This window comes from Clupea harengus, chromosome 16, assembly GCF_900700415.2.
Source record: "Clupea harengus chromosome 16, Ch_v2.0.2, whole genome shotgun sequence".
Classification (NCBI taxonomy): Eukaryota; Metazoa; Chordata; class Actinopteri; order Clupeiformes; family Clupeidae; genus Clupea; species Clupea harengus.
In genome coordinates, this window is record NC_045167.1 from 10,664,872 (window position 1) to 10,672,540 (window position 7,669).

The following is a 7,669-nucleotide window of genomic DNA, read 5'->3' on the forward strand; positions in this document are numbered from 1 at the left end:
CCATTGTGTTATATCGCAGTGAACTGCGATAAGGAACGTCTCGGTTACTTACGTAACCTCGGTTCCTTAAGCAGGAACCAGATATAACAAGGTTGGCATGTACAGTGTTACCTTGGATTGATTGTCTTGCTCAGTTTCTTTCCAAGGCAGATCTGGGCGCGCGTAATGCTATTATAGTACTCCTGGCAGGCGGGGCCAGGAGCGCGCGCTGACAGATCTCGCGGCCTTTCAGGCGTGAATAGATAAATGCTTCGATTTGTAGCCATGACATTCGTCATGTACCATTGTGTTATATCTGGTTCCTGCTTAAGGAACCGAGGTTACGTAAGTAACCGAGACGTTTTGAGGGATGTTGTGCATATAAGTATTTATAGATAACGTATTTATTATGTATTATGTAGTCTCCAGTATATAAATAAATACACAATAACTGTATTATTATTATGTATGTATTCACAATGAATGTATTCACAATCACTTATTTATTATTATAACAACTAACTATTGCAATCACTTATTATTTATTCATGACATTTTTTAATACAACAAAATAATTCATATTATAATTTAAAACCACTGTTTTGTAGAATTGTATATGTAGGTGGCTGACTAGGCTGCCCTAAGTGTTTTCTTAGATGTGGTGTACTTTGAAGGAGGCTTAGTATAGTTTATTTTGCAAGACAAGAGAGAGCACAAAGTGCTGTTGTTAAAACTTGTTCTATTCTCTGTAACAATTTTTTAACCATACTCCTCTCTGAGGAGGCATTGCTATGTGGAATGAAAAGTAATGCCTTCATCAGCCTAGCCAGCTGATAGAAGCGCTCATTTTTCCCTACAAGGCCCCAGAATCTGTCCACTCTCTGTTCCTGAGGTAACTCCATGCTGTCTGCATCATGGTAGTCAGTCAGTTCCTTTGACATGGAAACTCTGTCCAACAAGACTTAAATTTACAAACATGTTTCACCTTCTTCGGTTGCCTTCTGCCATTTTCCCTTTCCCTTGCAGTTTCAACTTTGCGCGTCAATAGCCTGCACAGAAAATACAACTGCGCAATAGGATGTAGGTTACCAGATTGACAAATGTGTTGAAAATGGTATAGTGTATTTTTTGTGTAAGACATGATTGCGTTTCACACATGATCTGTCAACTTTAGAACATTGGACGAACATTTTGATTTGATTATTTATAAAATACTTTTGGACCTCATAAAATACGGGAGATTACTGGGAGAAATTACAAAACGGGAGGGGGGCGGGAGATGGGTCAGAATACGGAAGAAACACGGGAAAAACGGGAGAGTTGGCAGGTATGGTTTCAACACTGTCAGGGCCGGCCCTGCGGCTTTGTGCCATTTCCTTTTAGCCTGTGGCAACTGAGTGGGTTCAGGTGAGGACGCCGAGTCTGGACTGGGGGGGTCTGGATTTTCATTGGTCAATGGGTTTTTAATTGTCAGAAATATGGCGAGATTAACATGGGTGCCAAGCTCTTGACAAGGTCAAAAGCAGCAACCTGGCTCATCCAAATGCAACATAACCAAGGTTCCTTATCGCAGTTGACTGCGATATAACAGAATGGTACATGACGTCAGTCATGGGCCCAAATCGAAGCATTTATCCATTCACGCCTGAAAGGCTGCGATTCGTCCGCACTCTCTCCTGAGCCCGCCCCCTCAGGAGCCTATAAATTCAGGAGCGTGACACGGAAATATCCTCTTTGAAAACTTCGCGAGTGAAGTACCCAGCTCTGAATATATTCATCTCTACGCTCATTTCTATTCAAAGAATCTGTGTGCTTTGCTCTTACGAGTTGGTGAGTTATTCGGGTTCTTTTACCCTCACTAGCTCAGGGCGCTACAAGATTAGTTGACTTAATTGATTTAAGGAAGTAGAGCCGCTATCCCAGCTGACTAGCCTGCTAGCTTTTTGCTAACCAATGTGTCAGTTGTTGATAGTGTGCTTGTGAATTAATACTTTCTTTTAATTTCAGAATCAAGATGTCCAGGCAATACCCAGTCAAGGGCGACCGCCACCGCCGCTGCGTGGCCTGCCTCGGGAGGACCCACGCGGAGGCGGCGCTCTCTGGTGTCGACCCTGCCTGTGGCATCTGTGCTAGCTTTACGCCAGCTAAGGCTACAAAGCGCCTCGCGCTATGGGAGCGTGGGGACGCTGAGAGGGCAGCACCGGCTCCATCCGGGGTTATCATCCCCGAAGGACCGAGTGCGCCTTCAGCCTCGGGCAGCATGAGCGTCAGCAGCCGCTTCCCAGCCGCAACTACGCATGCTAGCCTCTCCCCGTCGCCGTCGCCTGCCATCCTGCTGGCCGCGGGCCACGAGGCGGTGGAGCTACCTCCAGGCGGAGACCAGCCCACGCCGGAGCTGGACTTCGGCCTGGATGACGAGAGTCTGATGGACTACTCGGACGAGCATGACTCGGACGAGGAGAACATGCAGCTCAGTCTGGATGTTCGGCCGCGAGCAACCTCTCCCCCGGCCACATCACGGACACTGGGCCAGCAACTCCACGAGGTTGCACTGAGAGCAGCCAGCTGCCTCAGGCTCCCTCTCCCTCCCCCTCCAAGCGTGCAGGCCTCGCTGCTGGACGGGGAGTTTTACGCTGGCCCCGCCGTGCCAGCTCCTAGCGCCCTCCCCTTTTTTGCGGAGGTCCACAGGGAGCTGAAGTCCACGTGGGCAACCCCCTACTCGGGCCGTGCCCCAGTGCCGGGGTTCGCGGCCTACATGCACTTCGACCAGGCTAGCGAGAGTGACTACCTCTCCTTCCCTCCGGTCGAGGATGCAGTGGCGGGCTACCTCTCGCCCGCCTCCCCCACGATGCGCCTCGGCCAGAAGCCCCTCCTGCTCACGCGAGTGGCCAGTGGCCGAGAAGGCCTACTTGGCGGCAGGGCAGGCTGCCTGCACCACCAACACGGCGGCGCTGCTGCAGCGGTACCAGGCCAAGCTCCTGACGGAGCTGGCCTCATCGCTGGGGGAGGACCATGCGTCGGTGGTGGAGCTCCGTCGGGCGACGGACCTCTCCCTCCGGCTCACCCAGGCCCTGGGGAGGGTCATGGGTACGGCCGTGGCTACCCAGAGGTCCCTGTGGCTGTCATTAGCGAAGTTGACGGACAGGGAGAAGGCACCACTCCTCGACGCCCCGGTCAGTGTCCAGGGCGTCTTCAGCGAGGCAGTAGAAAAAATGGCTGCCAAGTTCGAGGAGCAGCAGAAGAGCAGGGAGGCATTCCAGGCATGGATGCCTCGCTCTAGCGGGTCGGGCGAGCAGTCCTCCTCAGGACACACGACGTCCACCCTGGGCCAAAAATGGAGCGGGTTCCGCTCGCCAGCGCCTCCGGCTAAGATGCCCACCAGAAGAGGCTGGCAAAAGCACCCCTTCCGCCCCGCCGCTCAGCCTGCGGCTCAGCAGCAGCCAGCTGCGCGCCCGACCCAGGGCAAGGGCATGCCTCCGGCCACGTGATGGTGACAGTTGCCCGACGAACACACAGGGGGGAGCGGTGGAGCCCACACCGCCTCCACAGAAATCCGCCCGTTGCTCTCATGCAAAAATCATGTCAAGCACGGTAAGCAGGTTCTCACAAGCACCACACTCAAATGTCTCAGCCCCTGCCCCAGTAGGGGCAGTGCTACGGCATGCTTGTGCGACTCCCCCCGCGGTGCACACAGTGCATTTTTTTTTCGAAACCATGAGGGGGCAACCCCAGATCTCGTCCCCCTCCCTAGGCGGAGCGGGCGCAGATCTAGGCTTAGACTCATTGACCATGAGCGGGTTAGTTCCCAACCAATTTAATTCAAAGCCCAGCCTGGCAGGCTGCGCTGCGAGTTGGCGCGCATGCGCAGTGTCACCATGGGTGCTGAGAACGATCACAAAGGGGTACGTGCTGCAATTCGCCCGTCCCCCTCAGGTGATAGAGCAGATCTGGCTGCGTTTTTTCAGGGCGCAAGTGGACCTGTTTGCGAGCAGGCAGAACACATGCTGCCCTCTCTGGTTCTCGCTAGGGGGCGACGACCCCCCACTCGGCACAGACGCGCTGGGCCACCTGTGGCCGAATCTACGCCTATATGCTTTTCCCCCGATTCTGCTCCTTCAGCAGGTGCTGAGCAGAGTAGCGAACGAGGGCAGAGAATTGTTATTGATAGCCCCCCACTGGCCCAACCAGCCGTGGGCAGCGGATCTTATCAATATGTCAGTGCAACAGCCCTGGGAGCTGCCTCTGCGGAGAGACCTCCTAACACAGGCGCACAGGACAGTGTGGCATCCCTATCCGGAGCTGTGGCTTCTCAGAGCCTGGCACCTGAAAGGTGCAGGCTCCTAGCGTCAGGCTTATCAGACGCGGTGGTAGCCACAATACAGAGTGCCCGAGCGGGCTCTGTATACGCTAAAGTGGCGCAGTTTCGAACGATGGTGCGCTGCGCGTCAGCACGACCCCGTTAACTGCACGCTGGGCGTTATACTAGAATTCCTACAGCAGTTGTTTGATGAGGGGAAGGCGGCTTCCACTCTCAAAGTGTACCTGGCAGCCATTTCAGCCTGTCATACAGGCATTAATGGCAATTCCCCTGGCAGTCACCCGCTAGCGTCACGCTTTATGGCGGGGGTGAGACGGCTCAGGGTGCCGGAGAGACACCTCATACCCTCTTGGGATCTGCTGGTTGTGTTACGTGCTCTCACAGGGCCACCATTTGAGCCCCTGGAGACGGTGGACATAAAGTTTGTCTCTTTAAAGACCGCGCTGTTACTGGCATTGACGTCAGCAATGCGCGTTGGTGACATGCAAGCTCTGTCCGTCAGCCCATCGTGCCTTCAGTTCTCGATCGCTGGTGACAGAGGGGTTATGCGCCCTAATGCTGCTTACACACCTAAAGTGGTGGCAACCCCATTCCGCAATCAGGTGATTGAATTAGCAGTTTTCTCGCCTCCTCTTTTTGCGTCAGCAGAGGAGGAACGTTTGAATAGGCTCTGTCCAGTACGCGCTCTCCGCTGTTACGTAGAGCGCACTGGGGCATTCAGACAATCAGATCAGCTGTTTGTGTCCTTTGGTGCACGTGCAAAAGGCAGACCTCTATCAAAACCGAGCCTCTCCCGTTGGATAGTAGAGGCTATCGTGTTGTCTTATAAGAGTTTGTCTTTAGATTCCCCGGAAAAGTTGCATGCGCACTCTACGCGGGGGGTCTCTTCTTCCTGGGCCTTACTAAAGGGAGTCTCAGTGGAAGATATTTGTAAAGCTGCAAGCTGGAGTTCTCGCCACACTTTCATTAGATTCTATATGTTAGATGTGGCTGAACCTAGTTTTTTACATGGTGTTCTACAGGCAGGCGATCTCTGAATCCCCTGGCCTGAAAACGATATAATGATGAATGTGTTCATTAGTGTCTACGTGTTGTGTTGCACATGAACCATCCCAGGGTGGTTTCCTACAGGCGAGGGATCACTGATCCCTGCCGCCTATGTTAAAGGATGCTCTGTAAATGTTCACCACCAGCTGCTGTATGAACCTCTAGGAGGGCAAAAGCAATGTATAAAGTTGGTGTGTGTGATTGGCTGTCACTCTACTATCACGCGGGAATGTATACGGTCCCATTCTGTTATATCGCAGTCAACTGCGATAAGGAACGTCTCGGTTACTTACGTAACCTCGGTTCCTTAAGCAGGGACCAGATATAACAAGTTTAGCGTGTACAGTGTTGCCTTGGTTTGATACTTCTACGCTCAGTTTTCTTTCCAAGGATATTTCCGTGTCGCGCTCCTGAATTTATAGGCTCCTGAGGGGGCGGGCTCAGGAGAGAGTGCGGACGAATCGCAGCCTTTCAGGCGTGAATGGATAAATGCTTCGATTTGGGCCCATGACTGACGTCATGTACCATTCTGTTATATCTGGTCCCTGCTTAAGGAACCGAGGTTACGTAAGTCATCAAGAAGCTGTGACAGCTGCCAATCAAACTGCAGATATGGGGCCAGTAAACTCCTCTGCTACGTCACAAAAAACAAACTTACACAGATGTTTACGAGCCAAAAGACAGAAGAATATGAATGTTTTTATTCAGTGAGAGTTTTTAGGTTACATCTCAGCATTGGTAACATGTCCTACATTGTCCTGCACAAACATATTACTTGTCCCACATTTGGTCTGTTTGCATCTGGTCACCCAAGCTCTCCTAGTTCTCTCAAGCATGTTTGTTGGATCCCCTCATGTCCCAACTGCTTATTATGAAGCTGTTGCTAAAAATATCTGCTGTGGTTTAAAAAGTTTTTATTTGGCTTAAAGCTCATTTTTTCGTACAGCACTGAATGCAAAGATGTTATGTGACCACTAAGATACACTGCATAGTAATTATTTTTATGAACTGCTGTCCAGTGCAATACTTTGCAAGCTACACAATGATACACTGGACCCCAAACCAAGAGTATTTTCCTGATTTCTTATGCATGATGGCATTGCCCTTTTAAAGTATTATAAGATCAGTGTTCATACTGATACTGAACAAGCCTATGTCGTACAGCAACAGTTATTATGGTTAAAAGCCATGTGTGTGGGCAAGTCATGGAACTGAGTTGTTTAGTCTCATTCCTCTAAAGACACGATCCAGGCCATAAAGATATATGAAGCTTGTTTCTAGAACATTCTAGAACATATTGAACAATAGTGACACATCTAATGATTTAATATGTATCCGTGTGATTCTGATGCACAGTGAAATACAAGGCATTTTGACATAGTTTGGCTTTTTCATGTAATTTGCACAATGCACAACACAATACAAGTCATGATGTTACTGCATAATATAGCTTTCATAAACAGGGAAGTTGCACAATGATTGAGTGAGCTACGTGTCAGGTCACCGAGGTCAAGTCTTCTGTATGTTTTCTGCAAACTTCAGATATTTTACTAACAGAGCTGACAACCACGATCTGTGTCTAAATACACACGCACGCAACCTACAATGTGGGGTGCTTTCCTTGATACAATATGATGCTCTGCCTCAAAACGAGAGCACATTGGTTCAAATTCATGAGGTGTTTTACTTATCAACGACTAACCAAAAGGCTAAAAATGACTAACTCACTGCCATGTTATTTTCTGCCTGATATATTGGTATTTATTTCACAGAGAAATTTTAGTGTCAAACTGACACCAACTAAACTTCAGGAGAGGTCACACGAGTGGAGCCACAGGCAAAGAGAAGGAGAATGGAGTAAGAAAAGGGGTTAAGTGCAGGTAGGTTGAAAATGAGGGGATGCCAAAAAGGCCTTCATCTCCCACTTGTGTATTTGTTGTATCTTTCATACACACACACACACACACACACACACACACACACAAAAAGAGATACATGCTCTCTCTCTATCTATCTCTCTCTCTCTCTCTCTCTCTATCTATCTTTCACTCACACAGTTCATTATGTAAATAGATCCACTGTTAACCAAAATTACTTGTCAACTGCCTATACTGTGGCTGTATCTATCACACATTTAACATTACTTCAAATGCCTTCATCTCCCACTTACAGTATGTATTTGTCATTTGTTTCACACACACTCATCGAGATACACACACAGACTTTTTGTCTCTCTCTCTCTCTCTCTCTGTCTCACACACATGCGCACGCGCGCACACACACGCACTCCTGTTTGCACAGTTTATTATGTAAATAAATCCAATT